We start from the raw sequence: 25,863 nt of genomic DNA on the forward strand, positions 1-25,863 counted from the left end.
GGGGGATGCGGTTGGGTGTCAGGAAAGGTGTCGGGGGGGGTGAGAGGTTTACTCATCAGGGGGAGGGTTGTGTGTGAGAGTAGGGTTAGGTTTAGCATAGTAAAATATTGGTATTTATCTTTACAATTTAATGGTAAAATATCAGTACATTTTACCAATATTCAGGTTTCCTGGGCACCCAAATTCCAGGTGCCGTTTTATGTAGGCAAAGATTTCACTCTAAGATGGCATTTCAGTTGGGTTGGCCGGGATGTGAGAGAGCACAGCACAAGGTATCCAAACTGCCTACCTATCCAGAGTTTTAAAATGACTTAACATAGGACTCAAGTGCAACAGCTCCAGTTACATGTCAACTGTGAGAAACTGAAAAACTTCTGACAGTCAAGCATCCCCCTGCCCCACTCTGACGGTCTTTCAAGGTTTAAGTGGTATGTTCATGTTGTTGTTTTGTTTTTTTTGTTTTGTTTTGTTTTCATTTTTTTGCTTTCTTTCTTAATGTTTTTTGCTCAGTCTGTTTTACTGGCCAGAATGACCACTTTTGAAAGAAACATCCTGCATTTTTGGTTGCTATGGTAACGGCTTGTTTGCTGTGTTAGGAATGGGATTTATTCGTGTAGAGTAGACTGTACAGTGATGCCTCTAGTTAAGTTCATAGGTTATATGTATATTGTTTATTATAATGCTAAATAAAATGCTAATAAATCCAGATAATGGAGATGTTGATTGTATAGTCCATCAGAGCTAAAATAAATAATAGCTTAGAATTCAGACCACTCAGATGTAACCTTTTTGTATAAATAGCTTTCTGCAGCTATGAATCCTGTCTTGAAATTTTGATCACATGACCAGAAGCTACTCTGTGAGTGGATGAGTTTTCAAGTCTGTGGGTGTGGCCAGGTGCGCCGCCAGCATACAGGCGAGCCACGCCCCCGCTTGGGGCTTCACACTGCGGGAGGGCTCGCTCTGCTGTTGGCGTGCAGGTGAGAGCGCCAGGTGGAGCGGCGGGAGGGTGGACATATCAGCAAGGGAGTGGGCAGAGAGAAGTTTCCACTTGCCTACCTTGATCCTGGACACAGCTTCTATCTACTTCCTGTCCCAGCGCCTGTCGCTATGGTAACGGCACCCCTTGTGATGACGTAACCGCATGTCATCACAGGGGGAGCTTTTACCGATGCGACGCGCACTGGGAGAGGCTGAGGATAGAAGCTGCGTGCAGGATCCAGGCAGGTGAGTGGAAACTTCTCTCTGCCCACTTCCTCGCCAATATGTCCACCCTCCTGCCTATACTGGGGACATCTAACAATCTAATCTATACTGGGGGCATCTACCTATATAACCTATACTGGGGGGCATCTACCTATATAACCTATACTGGGGGCATATACCTATGTAATCTATACTGGGGACATCTACCTATCTAATCTATACTGGGGACATCTACCTATCTATTCTATACTGGGCGCATCTACCTACCTAATCTATACTGAGGGATATATCTAATCTATACTGAGGGGTACCTACCTATCTGACCTATACTGGGGGCATCTACCTATCTAACCTATACTGAGGTGTACATATCTAACCTATACTGCGTGCACCTACCTATCTAATTTTTACTGGGGCAAATATATTGCCTACCTATATTGGAGGCACATACCTATCTAACCTTTACAGGGGCACCTACCTATCTATATGGGTTACCTATACTGGGGGGACCTATAGCTGACTACCTATACTGCGGGCACCTATACCTGTCTCCATGTTGGGGGCGCATTTTACGCCCTTGCCTTGAGTGCAATTTAGCCTACAAACTGCTAGTATTTGGCTCCACCCACATCATGTTTTGGCCATGCCCATTTTTCATCACGGCGCGCTTTGTGTGCCGCTTTGTTTGGAGGTATCCATTTTTCCTCCTCTCTCATGGATGGGGGGCCTCAACTTACGGACTGCTTGGGGCCACCAAAACCTTAGCTGCACCCCTGGGTGTGGCTTCTGCAGCTGCTTGCATTGTGTCATCTCCACTGTTCAGACTGAAAGGGGGCGGGCACAGGCTGTAAGGGCCTGTACACACTGCTGCGCTTTTCAAATCGCACGCGCTTTTTAATCGCAAGGTCTTTTGAAAAATAATGAAAATCGTGAAAACCTGTACACACTGGTGCGATGTGCTTTTTCTATTCACATGAAGGCTTGCGATTTTAAAAGCGCAGCAGTGTGTACAGGCCCTAATATGTCTGAGAAGATTGCTGCAGTAGTTGAGGGATTATTATTATTATTGATTTATAAAGCGGCAACATATTCCGTGGCGCTGTACAAAGTAAGAAACAAACCTGGGGTACATAATAATACAGACAATGGTGTACACCAAAATACAAGATACATAGTTAGTGACAAAATACAAAGAATGATACAAAATATAGAATTGGTAATGACAGTGATAAAAGTAACATAATGAATAAAATGTATAATGATTTCCAAGACACAAAAGGGGGAGAGAGCCCTGCCCTTGCGAGCTTACAATCTAAAGGGAATTGGGGGAAACAAGAGGAGGGGTAGTATACGATAAAATATATAAAGGCAGTGTATTTTAGGATACCTAGTAGGAATGCAATTTGGTCTTAGGACAAAGGGAAGTGGCCTAAGGTAGCGCATATGCTTGTCAGTACAAATGTGTTTTTAGAGAGCGTTTAAAGGTAACAAAGGTTGGCGAGTGACGGATGTGTTGTGGGAGGGGATTCCAGAGAAGGGGTGAAGCGCGTGCAAAATCTTGTAAGCGGGAATGTGAGGAGGTGATGCTAGAGGAGGACAACAGAAGATCGTGTGCCGATCTGAGATTGCGATTGGGTTTGTATCTGGAAATCAGTGAGGATACGTGCTGGGGAGAGAGATTGTGGAAAGCTTTGTAGGTTAGGGTTAGGCGTTTGAACTGGATCCTCTGGTTAATTGGCAGCCAGTGAAGAGTTTGACAGAGAAGAGCAGCAGAGGAAGATTGAGAAGAAAGATGAATGAGATGAGCAGCTGAGTTCAGTTCCGACTGGAGCGGGGCCAGTCTGTTAGAAGGTGGTCCACAAAGTAGTACGTTGCAGTAGTCCAGACGAGAAATTATAAGAGCATGTATTAACATTTTAGTTGTGTCTTGAGTGAGAAAAGGACGGATGCGAGATATGTTTATAGACACCTGAGTGTGTACACTGATGTAGAGAAACATATGTGATGGCGGAAGCGACCTGGGCCCAGAATCTCTTCACTATAGGACAGAACCACCAAATATGTGCAAGGTCTCCTGTTCGTCCACATCCTCTAAAGCATAGGGGAGAGTTATCTTTGGAAATGGTGCAACGACGGGTCTGTCGTCACCTCTCGCTGGGCGGGTTTTCAGGTGACAGCCCGGCGTGTGTACAGTCTGTCTGCAGACTGATACGGCTGTTTCTGAGCGATCCCTTGCGGATCGCTCAGAAACAGCCGTATCAGTCTGCAGACACAGAGGCGTAGCTAGGGTTTTCAGCGCCCGGGGACAAAGACTATTAATGCGCCCCCTAAGGTGAAGGGTCGTGACCAAATGTGGGCGTGGTTATGGGTGCTCCACATTTGGTCTTGCCCCTTCAAATGTACATGGAGGTTAGCAGGCTCACGCTCACCCACCCTCCCTCAGTATGTACCTTCCAGCATGTTCCAAGACAAATTCAGCAATCATGAGCCCCCCCATCAAGACAAATTCCGCAATCATGAGTAAACATGAGGCCCCCAACATGACCAACTCAGCAATCATGAGGCCCCCAACAAGACAAATTTAGCAATCCTGAGGCCCCCAACAAGACAAATTCAGCAATCATGAGGCCCCTAACAAGACAAATTCAGCAATCATGAGGCCCCTAACAAGACAAATTCAGCAATCTTGAGGCCCCCAACAAATCATGAGGCCCCCAACAAGACAAATTCAGTAACCATGAGGCCCCCAACAAGACAAATTCAGCAGTCATGAGGCACATAAATAGACAGCATTTCACATAAATAGGCAGAATGCCCCCTTAATATGGTAGACACCTCTCACCTGGCAGCAGTTCCCCAAAATACACTCAATCTGACAGCAGTGCTTCCCCAAAAATAGGTAGCCCCAGGTCTATAGGTGTCCCCAGAATAGGTGGCCAGCAGTATAGATGTCCCCAGAACAGGTAGCCAGGGGTAGAGATGTCCACAGAACAGGTAGCCAGGGGTATATGTGCCCAGTATATGTAGGCAGGGGTATGTGTCCCCAGTATATGTAGCCAGAGGTATATGTGCCCAGTATATGTAGCCAGGGGTATATATGCCCAGTATATGTAGCCAGGGGTATATATGCCCAGTATATGTAGCCAGGGGTATATGTACCCAGTATATGTAGTTAGGGGTATATGTGCCCAGTATATGTAGGTAGGGGTATATGTGCCCAGAGTAGGTAGCCAGGGGTATATATATGCCCAGAGTAGGTAGCCAGGGGTATATGTGCCCAGAGTAGGTAGCCAGGGGTATATATGCCCAGAGTAGGTAGCCAGGGGTATATGTGCCCAGAGTAGGTAGCCAGGGGTATATGTGCCCAGAGTAGGTAGCCAGGGGTATATGCCCAGTATATGTAGGCAGGGGTATATGTGCCCAGAGTAGGTAGCCAGGGGTATATGTGCCCAGAGTAGGTAGCCAGGGGTATATATGCCCAGAGTAGGTAGCCAGGGGTATATGTGCTGTGGAAAGAATTTTATAATTGATCTGTTAATCTTTATATATATTCTGTATATCCTGTGTAACCTATGTGACTATATAGTCCACATGCACAAGATTAGATTATTGTGTTAGAGTGACACTTTAAGTTAACCAAAGAGTTATCACGATACCATTAAATACATGTTATACATATGTTTTTGAACCATATACTGTGCAGTCTCCTTTGTCCTTCACAGTGAAATTCCAGAACAACCTCCAAAACCTCCCCCCAGTGTAATTCTGTGCCAGGCCCTGAGGCAGGATGTTGGGAAGGGCAGTCTAAACTAGTTTTCTGAAGGTGGATATGACTTTGAGAGGAATGAACCAAGGAACTGATGTCAGAATATTTCTCTTTCCTGTTGACTTTCTATTTATTCATGAGGGACACAGAGGAAGAACAACCCCACCTAAAAGGAGGAACTGGACATGATGATTGGACTTTTAACAGATAGAACTGCCCAAAGGGAGGAATATTTTATTATATTCATTAGGTTTAAAAGCCTCTGCGCACAGGAAGAGCTTGCTTTTCTTTGCTTAGCAGGATTTGTGTAGCTACAATCCATATATATATGCTGGCGAAGAAACGCCCTTGTACAAGAAATAAAAGATTTCTATGATTTTGGCAAATGAATGAAGAGTGTCTCATAAGTGAGTTTATTTACTTTTAACATCTGGTCTTCATCGAACCGGAAAACCTATAGTCACAGAAACGTGAGTCCGAGGAGCGCGTTTGCGACTGGCGAATCTGATAACAAGCTGGTGAAAGCCCACCGGGACGACGTTTCCTTAAAAAAGCAGGTGGCCAAACGCAACTGGAGCTCACGTCTTTGTGACGTACGGTTTATTTCGAACCGTGAGACTTCTTCAGCCAAGGTCGGTGAAATCGCCTGCTTAGGATTTCTAAAACAAACTTCTCGGGTGTCCTGAAAGCTTCTTAATTGTAAGTACTACCTTTTGTTTTTTGTAACTTCTTATACACAGGGCTGCGCAAAATTAGAGTGTAAGCTGTTGATGTGTTGTTATGATGTTTGAAGTATGTTTAAAGGTTTAACTCCCTAAGTCCTAAGTCCTAAGTCCCAAGTAACGGTTTATTACACTGAGCATTGTCAGGTCTCTGCTGCAGCCCCCGAGGTGCCTTAGCAGGAAAGTTTTCATCTTAATGCAGGCACTCTGCCTCAGCGGAAATTGTAAGATCTTTGCACTGTAAATACAGGAATTGTTACATCTTTGTGCATAGAGGGCAGTACATTTTCCGGGAGGGGACCCACGGGACATTGCGAAGAGGTGTGTAAACAAGGGGGGGGGGGGGGGCGAGTTAAACAGTGAAGAATTGTTCGATTGTTGTGAGAGAATGGGCCAAGGTACAAGTGAACTTATGGCCACTAATGATGAATGTGTTATGCGCAAGAAAAATAAAAACTGGGTAAAATATTGCAGCCTGTGGAAAAGTAAATATGAGTTTTCGGGACATCTGCATTTTGAGGAGTGCAGAAATCTTGTTTCTCAAATTAAATGTGATGCTCAGGGAAATGTGGTTTTAGAGAAACAGTATGGTTTACCACAAGCTCAAAGATGGCTTCTAGAAGCATGTACAAGGAGGGGCCAAGTCTTAGCACATTGGTTAAGGATAGAGAACAAAGACTTGGAGGAGGTATCATCTACCGTATGCCAGGTTCCCCGGGACTTTCCCCAAAACCAAACTCAGCCCCTCCCACAAAAGGTGGATGGGACCTCCCAGACATATGAGGTGAAATATGATATTAATGCATCAGACATAAATGAGCTATTGGATAAAGTGATGAAGGTTTTTAGTAAATATAGAGGTGTAGCTCCCCCTGCTGCTGAAACAACAGATTCCCCTTATGAACGGTGTAGGATTGCTGTACGTGAGGTTTTGACTGAAGGATTGTGCAAGTGTGTCACACAATATGTTGTGGATCATAGAGTCTGCAGACCGAGTGATTTTCTAAAAAGCATCCGGCACCCTGTATGTGGGATTAAGGAAAAGAAAGGGAAGAAAGTTGCTACAAATGTTTATGGTTGCAGTGATGAGAATGGTTGTTATGTGAATGATAATGGGCATTTCACACGCCCACGAAAGTGCAGATCTAAGGATTTTGAAGGTCGCAGGGAATGCGGAGCATGCTTTGAATGTGGGTTGAAAGGTCACCTGGCCCGGCAATGCCCCCAGAGGGCCAGAGGGGCCACAGTGACAAAGTGTAGTTAAGGGTACTAATATGTGCCCTAGTTGAAGGTAAATGTGTAAGTGTATTACTGAGAAAACGAATGTCAAGATGGAATGTTATGCTATGGTATTAAAAGGATCGTGTAAAATGTGAAGCTGGGAATTCTGAGCTCTGAAATCTAAATCACCAGAGCTCCCCTGGAAGTATCCAGCAGAGGGGGAGGAGGAGGGGGGCTACAGAGAAAATCCACAAGTTCTGAGCTGCTGTTTGTCTGTCTGTTTGTTGTTTGTGTAGTTTCCACAGTATATAAATGTCTGTATAAGTTTTATACTCTACCTGTCTGATGTTTGTCTGAAGATTGGAAATTTAAAAGTGATTTTTACTGTCTGCAGTTGTCTGTTTGTAATGTTAAATTCTGTGAAATTCGAGTGGAGTTTCTGTCTGGGATTTGTGTGAAGGTATGGGTTACGCCCATATTTCTGAGGAGGGGGCAAGAGGCCTCATGGACAACTAATCCCAGCCTAGATGTGTGTTGGAGCGGAACGGAGTGATTTGAGAGAATGCATGTAGCAAGATGAAAGGGTTGTTTGCAAGAAGTTAATATATATATTTTATGAAACCCAGAATGCGGGATAAAAAAAAAAAAAAAAAAAAAAAAAAAAAAAAAAGGAGAAACCCCGCAGATATTACTTTCAATTATAAGAGTAAATATGATGATTTTTGTTTTTTGTTTCTGGGAACAATTGATTGCTGCATTGCTGTAGTATGTGGGTCATTGTCATCGATTGATTGGCCGTTTTGATTGACACCTGATTAAATTTTTATAGTTCATGGAGATGTTAGAAGGAGTTCAGTAAAATGACTTTGAAAAAAAAAAATATTTTGACCACAATGTTTTGTCTAATGGCGGACTGCAGAGAGGGATGCATGATCGTAGTTCTCTGCCAAGAGCCCAACCCCCCCCCCCCCCCCCAGCCCCACCCCACCCCCCAATCCCACCAGCTCCCCCCCCGCCTATGCTGCACAGCCTGTTTGCTTGGGCCTCTACGTCCTTATTGTCCAAAACTGCTGCACCACCCTGGCCCTGTACTTTTGTTTTCTTTGTTGTTTACTGCTCAAAGGATGTTTTTCCCGTCCGCATGTGCGCAGTGACTTGTCCCAGGGCAATTGACAAATCTCTGTGGATCAGTTTCTGAGTACAGGAGGGAATACACCGACAGGTCTTACAGTGGTGAGCTAAAGAACATCGTAGAATAGATAAGCTTCTTTCTGCGTCTTTGCTCAAGCTGTGTGTTTATCACTTACCCTACGCCACCCTGTTATATGGGATTCTGTCCCCCACTGTTTTCACTAACAGCCCATATGCCTTCCGATCATGCATATGTTCGCGGCTTAGTTGTGTCCGCAGGGTTAGGTGCCAGCAACTGAAGAGCCCACCTGTCCTACGGACCATGGATGTTATGCAGGCTCCCGCAGCACTGGCCATCCACTTGTGTGCAACCTCCCAGTCCCCTCATCTCCCGTGGCAACGAAATGGCAGTTCTAACGTCTACGACTACAGCTCTCTCTGCAGCTTTGCTGTCTCAGGCTTCGCTTTTAGGTCACCCTGTATACTGCTGACCTCCTAATTTTTTTCCTTTTTTTTTGACTGATGTGATGTTTAAACTGGTTTGCAGTAATGACACATGTTTTTTACACATGTGTCAACAGGAGGGATAGTGTGGTAACAAAGGGTGTATGGTGTGGTAACTAAGCTAGAAAAACACCACATGGAAGAAATTGTGATGCTTTGAGATGTTGTCCGCAGCTGTGAAACAAACAGATGTCCTTTTTTTCAATACACAGGAATAGCTCCAGAGGAGGGGTGACTGACAGATAACCTGAGACATACCCGCAAGCACCAAACATTTACCCAGGCCCAATACCCACAGAAAAGGACAGGACAAGGTAACAAAGAAGGAGCATTGTCCTTCCCCAGGGTGGGAGGGCCCTTACCAAGTTTCTGAAGCCTGGGTCCATCTGATTCACTGTAAAAGGGTGCCCCCTACCTGTCTCCAGGGAAGGAACATTTGCCTGAACTGGTCAAGAGGGGCCGAGGGTGAGAAATATATTAGCAGGTTGCTTCTCACCTATACGGCTGTTCTTGTTTAAAGCAGGATGAAGGAGGTAGAGGAGGGAAAGAGGGCACCCCCGCACATGAGTATAATGGATGTGGGTTTCTTTAAAACTCCAGTGGGAAAAGGAACCATAGTTGCTATGGTAACATTGGCCCTGATTGTGATCATAGTTGAAGGAATCACCTGGTTACAACTCCCTACCGACGAGACTTTAACTAGACAAGTTAGAAAACTAATCACACAAAGAACGTCCAAATATACTAACCACGGGTATGGGACAGGGGTGATCGACTTGAATGCAACCATCTCACCTGGTATGGACAATGTAGTGTTTAGGCTAAAGCCTGCTGAAATATTTGTGGATAAGTATGGAACTAACTACAACTTTTACTTGGGAGCAAGGGACAGACTACCCATATTAAGCTGGAAAGATGTGTGGAAGACTACTGATCCATCTGGGTGGGAGACATGCAGTACAAAGTTAGACCCCAAAGACATAAACCTGTACGACAGAATAAGCATCCAGAAGGTCGCAAATGAAGTTTGGATAATATTAAAAAAACCCGAGGCGACAGATACTGGCACATACGTACTTGGGGTTACGATCCCAGGGACAGATCCCTATGTTATTATGACAATGACAATCACTGTTCGACCCGAACAAACCACTGAACGACCTCCATTGAACAGAAATGGTAGGCCAGACAAAAAGACTACTGACAGACCCTCATTGAACAGTGTTAACAGAATGGACGTGACTAGTAACAAGGTTTTAGTGAAAGGAGAGCAGCTACCCCCTAAGCTACTCCATCTATTAAACGAGGTAGAATACAGGGGGAATCTTTGGACCTCTTTGGCAACTTTTACTGCAAATCAAATGAATGTGTCTGACTGTATTGTGTGTGCAGCGGCTAGACCGCAGATTGCTCTGGTACCAGTAGTGGCGAGTGGGTCTGAACTAGAATGTATGATACAAAGTATGATAAGTGTGAATCAACCACTGAACTGTACCACAGAGAGAGTCCGTATGAAGGTACCAGGCACGCCACAGCGTGCATTCGCTACAGCCAGCAATCTTACGTGTTATAATAGATCTGCCCCCAGTAACCATCCAATGATCAAGTATTGTAGAGAAATAGTGGAAATAACCAATGATAAAGGGTTGAGCCTAGGAACAAAATGGCAGTTAGAAGATACTTGGTGGACTTGTGAACCCAACAAAGCAGAATCATCATTGCCACCAGAATGGAAAGGGTTGTGTGCCCCTGTCTGGATGATAGAACATGTCACTATATTGCCCTATGAGTCCTTTAAAATTTTGGTGGATAAAAAGGTACACCGGAGTAAAAGGGAGGCACCAAAAGGGAGTTTGGACCCATATGTATATATTGATGCAATAGGGGTCCCCAGAGGGGTGCCAGACGAGTTCAAGGCTAGGAACCAAATTGCTGCAGGGTTTGAGTCCATTTTCCTATGGCAAACAGTTAACAAAAATGTAGATTGGATTAATTACATTTATTACAATCAGCAAAGATTTGTTAATTATACTAGAGATGCTATCGAAGGTTTGGCAGAACAACTGAAAGCAACATCATTAACAGCACTGCAGAATAGAATTGCATTAGATATGCTGTTGGCAGAGAAGGGGGGTGTATGTGAATTTTTTGGGGAACAATGTTGTACCTATATTCCAGATAATACATCCCCTGATGGAAAAGTGACAGTGGCTCTTCAGCAGTTAAAAGACCTATCCGAAGAGCTGAAACGAAACTCAGGTGTTTCAAACCCAATAACAGACTGGTTACAGAACTGGTTTGGAAGCTGGACTTCATTTTTTCAGAGTTTTGGTATCGCATTCCTAACTGTTCTTATGGTTCTGTTCCTACTAGCCTGCTGTATTTTTCCAATGCTGAGAACATTTTTTGCAAGGTTGATAGATAAGCATATGAGTACAACTATGTATGCAGCCTTAGCACAGCATGATGAAGAAGCATACAGTGATTTGGGAGGAGATTATGATGGTATGCTGGAGGGAGATGGCCAGGCCAACGTGTGAGGCAATAATTCCAGCTCACGGCCAGAGCCTGATTTTTGTTTTTGAGCATTTCACTTCTATGCCTTGACTTGCTGTAGTGCATACCCATTTGCAGCAAAGGGGAGTAGAAGGCTGTGTTTGCTTGAACCTCTGACCCCTGTAGTGGAGACACATTTGCAGATACCTGAGGCTTAAGTAAGCATAAGCACAGAAATGTGAATGTAAATATTCTTTTTTATAACACATATATAATCAAGCCACAACCCACAGTATTAATTATAAACAGGAGGGAAATGTGGAAAGAATTTTATAATTGATCTGTTAATCTTTATATATATTCTGTATATCCTGTGTAACCTATGTGACTATATAGTCCACATGCACAAGATTAGATTATTGTGTTAGAGTGACACTTTAAGTTAACCAAAGAGTTATCACGATACCATTAAATACATGTTATACATATGTTTTTGAACCATATACTGTGCAGTCTCCTTTGTCCTTCACAGTGAAATTCCAGAACAACCTCCAAAACCTCCCCCCAGTGTAATTCTGTGCCAGGCCCTGAGGCAGGATGTTGGGAAGGGCAGTCTAAACTAGTTTTCTGAAGGTGGATATGACTTTGAGAGGAATGAACCAAGGAACTGATGTCAGAATATTTCTCTTTCCTGTTGACTTTCTATTTATTCATGAGGGACACAGAGGAAGAACAACCCCACCTAAAAGGAGGAACTGGACATGATGATTGGACTTTTAACAGATAGAACTGCCTAAAGGGAGGAATATTTTATTATATTCATTAGGTTTAAAAGCCTCTGCGCACAGGAAGAGCTTGCTTTTCTTTGCTTAGCAGGATTTGTGTAGCTACAATCCATATATATATGCTGGCGAAGAAACGCCCTTGTACAAGAAATAAAAGATTTCTATGATTTTGGCAAATGAATGAAGAGTGTCTCATAAGTGAGTTTATTTACTTTTAACAGTGCCCAGAGTAGGTAGCCAGGGGTATATGTGCCCAGAGTAGGTAGCCAGGGGTATATATGCCCAGAGTAGGTAGCCAGGGGTATATGTGCCCAGAGTAGGTAGCCAGGGGTATATGTGCCCAGAGTAGGTAGCCAGGGGTATATATGCCCAGAGTAGGTAGCCAGGGGTATATGTGCCCAGAGTAGGTAGCCAGGGGTATATGTGCCCAGAGTAGGTAGCCAGGGGTATATGTGCCCAGAGTAGGTAGCCAGGGGTATATGTGCCCAGAGTAGGTAGCCAGGGATATATGTCCAGTATATGTAGGCAGGGGTATATGTGCCCAGAGTAGGTAGCCAGGTCAGGTGTCCCCCTCCCCAGCAGGAGGGAAGCAGCGCAGAGAAGAGCTGCTCTCCCTTCCTCGCTGTCCCCTCCAATGTCCGGGTGGCTGGCAGCGGCGGGCGGAACTTACCTCCGTCTCGTCGCAGCGCCGGATGGATCAGCCACTACTCTGGTCTGGTCCAGACCAGAGCAGCGGCTGCGCACCCGAACTTCCACCCGGCGCTGGAGCGAGACGGAGGTGAGTTCCGCCCGCCGCTGCCAGCCAAGAGCCACCCGGACATTGGAGGGGACAGCGAGGGAGGGAGAGAGCACCTAAGGTGAGGGAAGGAGGGGGGATATGGCCCCCCTTCCCCACCGTCCGCACAGCTCTCCCTCTTCTCTGCGCTGCTCCCCTCACCCGCCCAAAAAAAAACAACAACAAAAAAAACCCGCAGCTCAGCCAGGCGGAGGGCGCCCTTGGGGACCAGGCGCCCCGGGGCACTTGTCCTACCCCGACCCCCCCTAGCTCCGCGCCTGTGCAGACAGACTGTACACACGCCGGACTGTCGCCTGAAAACCCGCCCAGCGGGAGGTGACGATAGACCCGCCGTTGCCTGCAGTCCGGCGTGTGTACGGACCTATAGACCCAGGTCGCTTTTCCATGCTTCCATTGAGGTTGTTTTGGTAAATTCCAGAGGCTATGAGATTACAGAGTAAGGCCTGGTGCACACCGAGCAGTTTTTGTATCGTTTTCCAAACCGCTGCCGCCTGTGAAAACGCTTGGCTAATGTATTTCAATGGGCTGGTGCACACCGGCGGTTTGAGGTTTTTAGCAAACCGCAAACGTGGGTCCTGCAGCATTTCTGCGGTTTGTAGATGCATTTCTGCCTCAATGTTAAAGTATAGGAAAAGCTCAAACTGCTCTCAAAAACCCTACATCAGAACGGTTTTCCAGGCGTTTTTGTTACAGAAGCTGTTCAGTAACAGCTTTTACTGTAACAATATGTGTAATCTGCTACACAAAAACGCTCCAAAAAACGCCAGGCATGTTTAGAAAACCTCTCTAAACATGCCCAGAATCGCTCTGAAAATCTGCTTCAAAAACCTCTAGCGTTTTGAGGATCTGCTAAAGGTTTTGGTGTGCACTGGGCCTATAGGTAGGAAATTAGACCACTTTGTAATGGACGTTGAGAGCACCAGGCTTCATAGGTAGTACATGTCTGGGAGGTAGGTGGAGGATTAGGGCTCTTACACAGTGGGACGTTGTGTTGCAGGGGATGTTAAGGTCGCATAACGTTCCCCTAACGCAACGCATGGTGGTGCTAAAGGTGGACGCTACATAGAGCCGCGTTATGCGGCTCTTGGTGCGCCATTTTCGTTTGATAGAACCGGCAATGATTCATATGAATCATTGCTAGCAGGCAGAGAACCGAGAATGATTCATATGAATCATTGCTAGCAGGCAGAGAACCGAGAATGATTCATATGAATCATTGCTAGCAGACAGAGAATGATTCATATGAATCATTGCTAGCAGGCAGAGAATGAATCATATGAAGCATTGCTAGCAGGAAGAGAACCAGCATTGCAGTGAATATTAATTAGCCATGTGGCTAGGCAAAATAGCGGACTCTCCCTTCCTCCTCTCCTGCACACAAAAAACAATAAAACAACATTACTGAGCATGTGCAAACAGTCTAACGCGGCTAAAACCGCATATAACGCACAGCATGCTGCACTTTCATAGAACGTGCAGCGTTACAATGTAAGGCAACGTGGGCACTGTGAACAGCCCATTGATTTTACATTACTGTGAGTTGGGCTGCGTTACAGGCTGCTCTAACGTGCGCCTGTAACGTCCCACTGTGAAAGCAGCCTAAGACATTGTTTTTAGGAAGTGATATATTTGGATTGCCCTGAAATGCTCAGTGGGTGGGAAAGATGTGTGCGAGCAGAACTGGGACCATAGAGGTATTTGATAATGGATCCAATCCTGGCGGAAAATTTGGGTTGCCAAAGATAGGAAGTTGTAGGGGAACGATGGATGGTAATTTCGTACTTAATTTCAGCCTATTCCATACCGTCAGAGAGTGGGCAGTTTGTATTTAGCAGGAGAAGGGCTTGGGGACCATTGGAGGGTTGCTAGAGTAGTGGGGGCTAGCAAATCATTTTCGATGTCGACCCACAAAGGGTGGTTGTGTTCAGAGTATATTTGGGCGTGCTGTCAGTTTTGACGAACTGCACACTGGGCTTGGTTCACTAAACTCATATCATGGCCGTTTTCGTTTGCATTTTCGCGTTTGCGCGATCGCAAATTTTCACGTGAAATTGACCACGGTTTCGTGCAACAATTCATGATTGCGTGCGATAGTTCGCAATCGCGTGCAAATTTCAAAATGCGCGCAAAAACGGCGATATGAGTGGTCACAGTTTAGTGAATCAAGCCCATAGTGTACGATCCACATGGCAGCATGAGTCCATAGACTGTCATTTTGCCATTTACATTACAGGTGTGTGTTCCCATGGGTTGTGATGTAATACGTCTGGGAACATATCGCACAACACACACCTTTCCCAGTAATACAGTATACAGGCTGCAGACTTGAGAAGAGGATGGAGCATCCAGGGCGGGGCCAGAGGATCAGCACCCCCCAGGTAAGTAATGGTCCCCCTCCCCCCCCAGCGACACACCACAATCCCAACCTCCCTTTGTGGAGATTTGAGTTTTTTAACAGTAAGAACACACTGCTCGGTGCCCTTTAATGGTTTAGCAGATGGAATACAACAGTGTAAATTCCTTGTTCCCTCAAAATAACGCAATGCTCAGCCTGTAATGTCTAAACTGCTGGCAACAAAAGTGAGTACACCCCTAAGTGAAGAATGTTATAATTGTGCCCACTGTGTCAATATTTTGTGTGTCTGCCATTATTTTCCAGCACGGCCTGAACTCTCTTAGGCATGGAGGTCACCAGAGCTTCACAGGCTGCCCCTGGAGTCCTCTTCTACTCCTCTGTGACAAGCTGGTGGTTGTAAGAGACCTTGCGCTCCTCCACCTTCTGTGTGATGATGCCACACAGATGTTTAATAGGGTTTAGGTTTGGAGAGATGCTTGGCCAGACCAGCACCTTTACCCTCAGTTTCCTTAGCAAGGCCGTGGTTTTTGGTCACATTAGAATAACCCTGCGGCCCAGTTTGCAAAGGTAGGGGATCATGCTCTGCGTCAGTATGTCACAGTACATGTTGGCAATCATGGTTCCCTCAATGAACTGTAGCTCCCGAATGCCGGCAGCACTAATGCAGCCCCAACCCATGACACTCCCACCACCATGCCTGACTGTAGGTAAGACACATTTGTCTTTGTACTCCTCACCTGGTTGCCACCACACATGCTGGACACCATCTGAACCAAATAAGTTTATGTTGGTCTTATCAGCCCACAGTATATGGTTCCAGTAATCCATGTCCTTAGTCTGCTTGTCTTTAGCAAACTGGGTCCTTAGTCTGCTTGTCTTTAGCAAACTGGGCTTTCTTCTGCACCATCTTTAGAGGAGGCTTCCTTCTGGGACAACAGCCATGGAGGCCAATGTAATGCAGTGTGCGGAGTGTTGTCTGAGCACTGACAGGTTGACCCTCCCCCCCTCCCACGTCTGTGGATAAAACACCAATCACGGTGAAGCTAGACACATGGAGGCACACCTACCAACTTTAGAAAGAGGGACACTTAACCTCCTTGCCGGTTATCCCGAGCTCAGCTCTGGGTAACCTGCGCAGGAGGATTTCTCAGGCCCCGCTGGGCTGATTTGCATAATTTTTTTTTCCTACACGCAGCTAGCACTTTGCTAGCTGCGTGTAGTACGCGATCGCCGCCGCTACCCGCCGATTCGCCGCTACCCGCTGCGCGGAGTCGCCCCCCCCCCCCAAACCCCTGCGCAGCCTGGCCAATGAGTGCCAGGCAGCGCTAAGGGGCGGATCGGGATTCCCTGTGACGTCCCGACGTGACGTCATCCCGCCCCGTCGCCATGGCGACCGGGGAAGCCCTGCAGGAAATCCCGTTCTCAACGGGATTTCCTGCTTACTCTGATCGCCGAAGGCGATCGGAGTGGGTGGGGGGATGCCGCCGCTTAGCGGCTATCATGTAGCGAGTCCTGGGCTCGCTACATGATTTAAAAAAAAAAATTTTTTTTAAAAAGTGCTGCGCTGCCTCCTTGCCGGCGTGAATTGAACCGGCAAGGAGGTTAAAGAGAACCAGAGACAAGAACAAAAGAGATTTATACATACCTTGGGCTTCCTCCAGCCCAATCAGCCTGGATCACTCCCACGTCGCCTTTCTCCGCAGCCTCTGTCCGCCGGTACCCCGGTCCCGTCATTTCGGCCAGTCGACGCAAGCGCAGTGGGCTCCCTCTGTACTGCGCAGGCGCATGCGTACAGAGCCGGAGGGAGCCCCTGCGCATGCGGAAGACTGGCCGCATCCGGCGGAAGTGACGGGACCCGGTACTGGCGATAGAGGCAGCGGAGGACGGAAGTGTGGGAGCGATCCAAGCTTATGGGGCTTGAGGAAGCCCCATGTATGTATAACATCTTTTTTTATTTTTTAGGCAGTCTTCGCCTCTGGTTCCCTTTAAGCCACACTCCTAACAAAGCCCCTGACCACCCCTAATCACCTACACTATAAATATTTCATAAGAAAAATATGTTGTTTTATAATTCAGACCACACTGGTCCTTTCTATCCTGGTTCATTTTCCTTCATATCATTTGAGCTACAAAATTAGAAATCCATTATTTTAAAGGACGGGAATAAAGTTTAAAGTCAAACACATTTTTCGGTAGAAAAATACATATATTTCTACGGATTTGTACATGATTCCTGAAAGAGGGACAAATGAGGAAGAAAGAGGGACAGGGCTCCCAAAGAGGGACTGTCCCTCCAAAAGAGGGAAAGCTTTGCATGGAGGACCTGATGGGGAACTAGAAGCTCAATGTGCAAAATAGTAATCATAACACTTTACCTGAAAGCTGTGCTGAAAAACTTACACAGTAGTGTCACATGCTGGGGTGCACCAATCAGAAGTAAAGATCCAGCCCCCACTAGTGGCTGGATAGTGTACTGGGGAAGGGCCCAGCCCTCAACATGGGAGACCAGGGTTTGAATCTTACCTAGATTGTTATTATTAAATGTAGAGACCAGGGAGCAGGAATCCTCTCTGTGTGCCAATCCATTGTCCGCAAACTGCACTGCAGGAAGAGAAACGGACCTCATAAGTATTACCGCCCCAACGATGATACTGGTTGCCAAAGTAACTCTTCATAAACGCAAACAAAAATACGCTTGGTACGCAAACTCCGCAGCGCGCATCAAATGCATAGAGCAACACGCCTGACAAATCACTCCAATGCGTGAAGCGTAAAAAACAAAAATCACCTGACTGGTTGGTATAAACACAAGGGGAGGCAAGCCACCAGCGCCATCCTACGAAAAAATAAATAATCCTCAAACCTTCTTTTCTTATTCTCTCTTTTCGTAGGACGGCGTTGGTGGCTTGCCCACCTTGTGCAATTTGAAAAAGGGCACTGCTGCCCCGAAACAGCATCTGTCATTGTGATTGCTGACTTCTTGATGCAATAAAATAGCCTAATTACTTACTCCTGGGAGGTGCCGATCCATAATTGAAGTTGAACCAGTCTGCTCTTCTTGGGACACGGGTTGGGATCATGGCTTACCATCGCTTACCTCGAGTGGTGCTCCTCCTGACTGTCTGTTGGAGTAATGTCTGTAAACTGTCTATTAGCAATGGTCAATAAGATGCAAATAATTACAACTTGCATGCAAACTGTATGCGGCTTAAATCCGGATCAGTGTGAGGGTGGGAATACTTCAGGTAGGCCTAGTGCACACCAGAGCGGTTCGGTCGCGTTTTCAGATCCGATTGCGGATGTGGAAACGCGTGAGTAATGTATTTCAATGGGGTGGTGCACACCAGAGCGGGAGGCGTTTTGCAGAAACGCATACTCCCGGGCTGCTTCAGATTTTGGATTGCGGAGGCGTTTCTGCCTCATTGTAAAGTATAGGAAAAACACAAACTGCTCTGAAAAATGCTACATCAGAGCGGTTTTCCAGGCGTTTTTGTTACAGAAGCTGTTCAGTAACAGCTTTACAATATCTGTAATCTGCTGTACCAAAAACCGCAGCACAAAACCGCAGAACGCTTCAAAATAAGAAGAAAAAACGCAGCTAAAAGTGCTAGCGTTTTGCGGATCCGCTTGCGGTTTTTGGTGTGCACCAGGCTGCAGTGCATAAAAGGTAGCGTTTTGCTGCATATGCATTTGTGAATTTTGAGTGCGTTTGCGTTTCGCACATGCATTGTCTTGCGTTTTGCTTGCGTTTTAATACGTGTGCATTTCGCAAAATAAAAATTGCATATGCATTTTTGTGGGTTTTGTATGCATTTTATGATAATCACTAGGAAGTCAACAGGAAGCGGAAATACATCATCTAACTTGTTTTTTTTAAAAAACGCACTAAAACGCAATACCCCTGCCTCACCATTGACATTCATTAAATGCGTTTTAGTTGCGTTTGGAAAGTCCTGTGTTTTTAAAAACGCACATTGCAGAACGCAAACAAATGCGTTTTTCATGCGGCCCATTGAGGTGCATTATGTGTGTCTATGCTGCACTTTCCGAAACGTTAGCATTACTGCCTAGTGTGTTCCTACCCTAATGCACCACCTGTTTATTTTGATTGGTCCAGTTTTAACCTGCATACAGTTTGCATGCACGTCTGAATTAATGACATCAAAACAACCAACCGCACTGGAGTGTCTGGCATGAAAGCCGCTGGGGCAGACCAATACTTCAACGGTGGGCATGGACAATGAGATGCAAATTATTCCGAAGTAATTCAGAATTATGCAAATGTTCACAGCTCGAAAATGGACCAATGAAATCCCACCTTGGTTTTATTTCACATGAGACAGCATAGACAATTTGCTCAGGCAGGGGACAGGCTTGATTCTCCCTAAACGCCTGCAGATGCCCGCATAGTAAGTTTTCTGCAGCTAACTGACAGCCATGGGAATTGCACGCAGCGTGTGATAAAGTAGTGCAGGCTGCAAATGTTTTTCCTGAATGCAGGAACCACACTAATGCTACGTACACACATGCGACAACGATCGTTCGTTGTCAACGACGAACAAACTTTTAATTGACGAAAGAACGACCTAAGTAAAGTTAGTTGTAAAAGGTGTGTAACGATCACATCGTTAGAACGACCGTTACACCACGTAAAAGCACCTATTGCGCCTGCGCATAAAAATGAAAAGTTCCATGGAGAAATAGTGAAATGCGCATGTCAAGCCTAGTACGAACGACCTTTCCAACGATGTACTACTTTTGCAAACGATCGTCGTTGGGAAAAATCCGCCAAGCTAGATCGTTCGTTTTGAACGATCTAGCTCGTCCGTCGTTCGACTTCATGGTCGTTGGCTGCTTTTTTTCAAACGATCGTCGTTTGAAATGATCGGGGAACGATCGTTTCAAACGACTATAGTCGCATGTGTGTACGCACCTTTAGGCCCCATTCACACCTAGATAAACAAAAAGAAAAGATCATCTGCATGAGGAATAAATAAAGGTCCACAATACCAAATGCTACTTCAAAGTAATATCTTTATTCAAACACAGAGACCAAACAATGACAATAAAAACACTTCAAATGTGGGTCATAGACCCTGGGGAATCAGTTGCATAAATACAATATCAAAATGTACTACAGTTGCTGCAACAAACAGCAGCTAACACAATCATGAGGCAGTAATGCAAATACATCTGATCACAAATGTCCATGTCACTGAGGGTACGTTTCCACTTGTGCGGCGCGATTTGCTCGCGGAAAACGCGTCAACGAATCCGCATACGGTTGCGGATTCGTTGACGTTTTCATGTGGATTTTGACGCGGAATCGTTTGCGATTTTAACAACGCGATTTTAACCATGTCAATGCCGGCAAGCATTGCCATGGGTTTTTAAACGAAATCGCACACGGAAACGCCGGGAAAACCGCAAGACTCAAGTGCTTGCGGTTTTCCTATTTAGTTACATGACCGACGATTCGCGTGCGGGTGTGCGGTGTGCGAATTCTGACGGCTCTGCTGTGCAGATTTTTTCTGCAGAGCGAGCCGCACAGAATTCCTGACAAGTGGAAACGGCGCCATCCACTTGTATTGGTTGAGCGAATCTGCATGCAGGAAACGCATGCAGATTCGCTCTAGTGGAAACGAGCCCTTAATCTGAATCTATGCAAATCAAAAAGACTCAACAGCATAAATGGCTGTAAAATTCACTGGTCAGCAAAAACATGGCGACTGGCACAATGAAAAAATAATCTGACCTCTCACACAACGTGGATAATAATGGTACTCAATATAAATAACAATGGCCAGTTAGCGCTCCCAGAGAGACAGTGGATAAAAAGTGAAAAGATCTGGAAGTTACCTGCCCGTAAGTGTAATGATGCCCGCGGTCCCCAGGGCCCCCTCCACGCGTATCGCGGCTCCTGACGCTTTTTCAAGAGGCAGGAGCCTCACACCTAGAATCGCAAAACACTAGCGATTACCGCTAGCGTTGTGGGAGTGATTTTTCCGCTATTAACGCGGAAAAATCACTGGACACTGCAGCGTTTTGGGAGCGATCGCAATTAGCGGTGCTATGCATGCTAATCGCGAATCGCCAGCAAAACGCTGCATGTTTGCAGTTAGCGTTAACCGCAAACGCGGCAGTGAGAACACTGCCATAGGCTAACATGGACCCTGTGTTTTTTTTTTTTTCATTTAAAATAAACAAATAATGTTTCCATTGGCTTGCATTAAAATTGAGACACAATTGCAGCAATTGCGATATTTTAAAAATTGCGTTCACAGCTATTTTGCCTTGATTTTACTGCCATTTTAAAGTAAGTCAAGTCAATAGAAACTTTTGTAAAAAAAATAAAAACTACCCACAAAACGCTCTCTAGTGTGTCAAGGCCCTAAGGGAGGGGTCACACTTGCAGGATCGTACACGCCCCTTTTTTTTACGCTACTTTGTGTGTTTTATAATATTTGTGTTTATTTAATGCAATTTTAGTGCATTTTGTCCCGTTTGAATGCATAATGTGAGCATAAGTAGTGCATGCAGTCAGTTTTTTAAACAGACCTAAACCACACCCTCCACACTGCAACATCGCAGCAGGCCAACAGGAAAGCATGATGCGCATTCCTGCATGCGATTTCACATTGCAGCAATACGTACGTGTGACCCGTGGCAAAATGTGACAGGAAAACCAAGAGCGATTGCTCCAAATGTGACCCCTCCCTCAAGGTGCCCATACATCAGATCTGATCAGAGAGAGATCTGTCGGCTGCCCATACACTGCAGGACGATTCCCAATCGATTTTAGCATGAAATCTCGCAGGAATCAGCCTTGTGACGCTGCCTCTGTCACTGTCTCCCCAGATGTTATGTGGGCTCCCCAGTGCCCGTGTGTTATACCCCCACGTGCTGCCGGCATGACGTCACACACGTGCCAGTGCTATACGCCGTAGACGCACATCTGGACACTCGGTGGCAGCGGACAGGTGAGATAATTTAACGCATGGGCACCAGTGGACACACATAACATTTGGGGGGATTCAGCGGCTGTGGGTTCCGTCGTGGTCATTCCTCGTGAGATTGCACCCCGTTACCGACGCACAGCCGCTAGACCAAGCCGGCCCGAGAATTCCCAGCATGTCAGATCGCTACATTTGACCAGGTTCACCCCAAAATCGGTTGAATCAATCGTCGATCAGGAATGCTTATTGTGGCACTGATTTTACTATCGAATCGGATGGTCGATCGGCCACAAAATCGCATGGCCACCTTCAGTCCTCCAGCAAGTTGTTATTATCTGCGTCGCATTGCGAGGGGTGTGCTATGCAAATTATTCCATGGTGATGTAGGATTATGCATCTTCTATTGCATACAAATTTGGGTGAAACTCGAAAAATGTATTTCAGTAATTCAACTTAAATGTTGAGGGTAGGAACACACTAGGCAGAATCGCATATGCGTTTTCCACTGTGTGCTATGGAGAACCCATATGCGATTCTGCCTAGTGTGTTCCTACCCTTAGGCTGCTTTCACAGTGGGACGATACAGGCGCAGGTTACAGCAGCCTGTAACGCAGCCCAACTCACAGTAATGAAAAATCAAAGTGCTGTTCACAGTGCGCACGTTGCGTTGGAGTATAACGCTGCACGTTCAAGGACAGTGCAGCATGCTGTGCGTTATACTCGTATGTGGCTGCGTTCGAATGTTTGCACATGCTCAGTACTGTTTGTGTTTTTTTTTTTTTTTTTTAAATTTGTCGCATGCGCCGTTTTTGTTCGATAGTATGCGTCAAAAAGTACGCATCACAGACTCATCAAGAGACGCATAACGCGGCTCTATATAACTTCAATACTGACATGCGTTGCATTAGGGGCATGTTATACGACCTTAATGTCGCATGAAACGCAACGTCTTGGTGTGAAAGAGCCCTAAGGCCTCCACTAGCAGTTGATAGGCAGTGAAATGCCTCTCAAACTCTCACAACTGCTTGCTGCTGTCTGGCAACTGCTTGCTGTTGCCTGATAACTGCTCAACCGCTGCCTGGTAACTGCTTGCTGAGCACACAGCTCAACAGTCCGTGGAAAAGAGGCCTAAGGCAGGGAACACACTTAGCAGAATTGCATGCGTTTTCCCCATAGCACATAGTGGAAAACGCATGCGATTCTTCTAAGGGCCCTTTCACGTGGGCAGTTGAACTGTGTGCTCACCAAGCAGTTATCAAGCAGCAGTGAGCAGTTACCAGGCAGCAGCAAGCAGTTGTGAGAGTTTGAGAGGCATTTCACTGCTTATCAACTGTCCGTGGAAAAGAGGCCTAAGACCCCATTCACACTTAAAACTGCAAAACATTTTGCGGGAGTGATTTTTCCGCGATTAACGTGGAAAAATCCAGGGCCGAGGAGTCGGAGTCGTGGAGTCGGAGTCGTGCAATTTTGGGTGCCTGGAGTCGGAAAAAAATGCACCGACTCCGACTCCTAATGAATTTGTAACTGTAATTAAAATAGAAAATATGATAAAATGTTCTATTTCTCAGATAATAGTCATTAAAAATAATGTATATATACAGTATATATACAGTAATAGCTGTGCTTAGTCCACAAAAATGAAATAAACAAAATTAGTTACTTGTGCTGCTTCAATAAAGCAGTCCCCGTATTTTTAAAGTCAGATATACATATCTGATTGTGACTGTATATATGATGTGTACACAGGAATCTCTTATATATACTAAATAACATCTATGCTGTAAGTATAAAGCCTGATGTGTAGCAATGTCACTAATAGAGATGGTCAATGAGATGGAAATAATTCTGCATTGATGCGGATTTATGCAAATGTATGCACTCCCTTTGCTGATGAAATCAAATAATTTGATATGTTATTAAAATTTGGTTTGGTGATTACAAATTAAAGGGTAACTGAGACGGATGAAAAGTAAAGTTTTATACATACCTGGGGCTTCCTCCAGCCCCCTTCAGGCTAATCAGTCCCTCGCTGTCCTCCACCACCCGGATCTTCTGCTATGAGTCCTGGTAATTCAGCCAGTCAGTGCTGTCCGGCCGCATGCCGCTCCCACAGCCAGGAACATTCTGCACCTGCGCAATAGTGCTGCACAGGTGTAGTATGCTCCTGGCGGCGGAGTGTGTGCATGCGCACTACGCCTGACTGGCTCAAGTACCTGGACTCATAGCAGAAGATCCAGGTGGTGGAGGAGGACAACGAGGGACTGATTATCCTGAAGGCGGCTGGAGGAAGCCCCAGGTATGTATAAAACTTTAATTTCATCTGTCTCAGGTTTACTTTGTTACACAGTAGTACTATACTCTACATATGCACTCCCCACAGAGCTGCAGGGAATCCACTGAGAATGCTGTGCACATTGAACACAGAGGGCTCTATTCATAAAAAAGTTGTTGCGAGAAAACTCCTGGAGGGAAAATACCGCAGCGGTATTTCACACTTTTGGGTGGTCATTCAAAGAAATCTTGAAAGCTGCGATGCAAGTGCGGAGATCTCCCGCTGAAGGCTGGCGGTAAGCTGTCGGAAGGCATGCGGAAACACTTCAGCCGGCAGAGTCCCTCCGTGCACTGCTCTCTCTGGGAGGTCTGTCCCATTCACTTGTATGTAATCCGCAAAATCAGAGGAAGCGGTATTTCCCGTCCACATACCGCTTCCTCTAATCTTTATGAATGGCCATTTTGTTACTTTTTTCTAGATAAATCTAGAAAAACACTGGAGAAGGCGGAAATTTCTCGCTCTGCTGGGGGATTGTAGATTTTCATGCGGGAACAGCTTTTATGAATGCCGACTTTGCTAAATGGACCTGAAAATCCGCTGTTTTGAGCGGAAAACTTGCGGGAAGGTTTTATGAATAGAGCCCAGAGGTGTTGTCTGTTTACAACCTCCTCATTCCCCTGCAGAGTACCTGCACATCATTCTTACATGTACCCACACTTACATTGCCTAGGGCCTGATAGATGTTCTTTGTTCCGGTTTGTACCTTTTACAAGTACTCTTACCAAGGACTAGTTTTAGTCTAAAGGGAATAAATATAGTAGTCTACATATCCTTCTCACTTCAGTTGTCTTGTAAAATTCCTAAGCGTTGGCAGTTAAGAGACGAATTTCATGTTACATACTTTTAATCAACAAAATTGTAATATGCAAATTAGAGGAGTCGGAGTCGTGGAGTCGGAGTCGGAGTCGGTGGAATCCTAAACTAAGGAGTCGGAGTCGGTGGATTTTTGGACCGACTCCACAGCCCTGGAAAAATCACTGGACACTGCAGCTTTTTGGGAGCGATTAGCGGTGCTATGCATGCTAATCACGAATCGCCGGCAAAACGCTGCCTGTCACGCGTTTGCGTTAACTGCAAACGCAGCAGTGAGAACACTGCCATAGGCTTACATGGGCTAGCGGTTTTTCAAAACCGCTAGCTTTTGCGCTGAGCGGAAATCGTGCGATTCCCGCTCAAGTGTGAATGGGGCCTTAAAGAGAACCTGTACTGAGTAAAAATATTTAAAATAAACACATGAGGTAACTTCAAATGAACATTACATAGTTACCTTGCCATCAGTTCCTCTCAGAAGCTCACCATTTTCTTCTGACAATAATCCCTTCCAGTTCTGACAATATTTTGTCAGATCTGAAATATATCAGTTGCGGTCACTTACAGCTGAGAGGAGAACTGATGTGTCCATGTTTCCCTATGGCTCAAGTGGGCGATGTTACAGTTTAACAGTGTGCTGACCAGAAAGCTGTTATAAGGTAATGACCATTTTCAAAATGGAGGACGGAAAATTCCCTTGATCACAGTGAACAAACAGGACGCAGGAGAGGAGAAAGACGCTGAGGAGTAGACTACATGGAAGGGAAGTATGACTTGTGTAT

At 45.7% G+C, this 25,863-nt stretch overlaps 1 protein-coding gene across 1 annotated transcript in view; it reads left to right on the top strand.

Annotated features, from left to right (window-relative positions):
- Positions 1-72: 72 nt before the first annotated feature.
- Positions 73-25,863, top strand: part of LOC137525444 (E3 ubiquitin-protein ligase TRIM39-like) — a 38,669-nt gene continuing 12,878 nt past the window's right edge. The window contains exon 1 of the mRNA XM_068246529.1: positions 73-428. The gene's annotated coding sequence lies outside the window, so the exon portion shown is untranslated. The remainder of the gene's footprint in view (positions 429-25,863) is intronic.

Source organism: Hyperolius riggenbachi, chromosome 7 (assembly GCF_040937935.1).
Source record: "Hyperolius riggenbachi isolate aHypRig1 chromosome 7, aHypRig1.pri, whole genome shotgun sequence".
Classification (NCBI taxonomy): Eukaryota; Metazoa; Chordata; class Amphibia; order Anura; family Hyperoliidae; genus Hyperolius; species Hyperolius riggenbachi.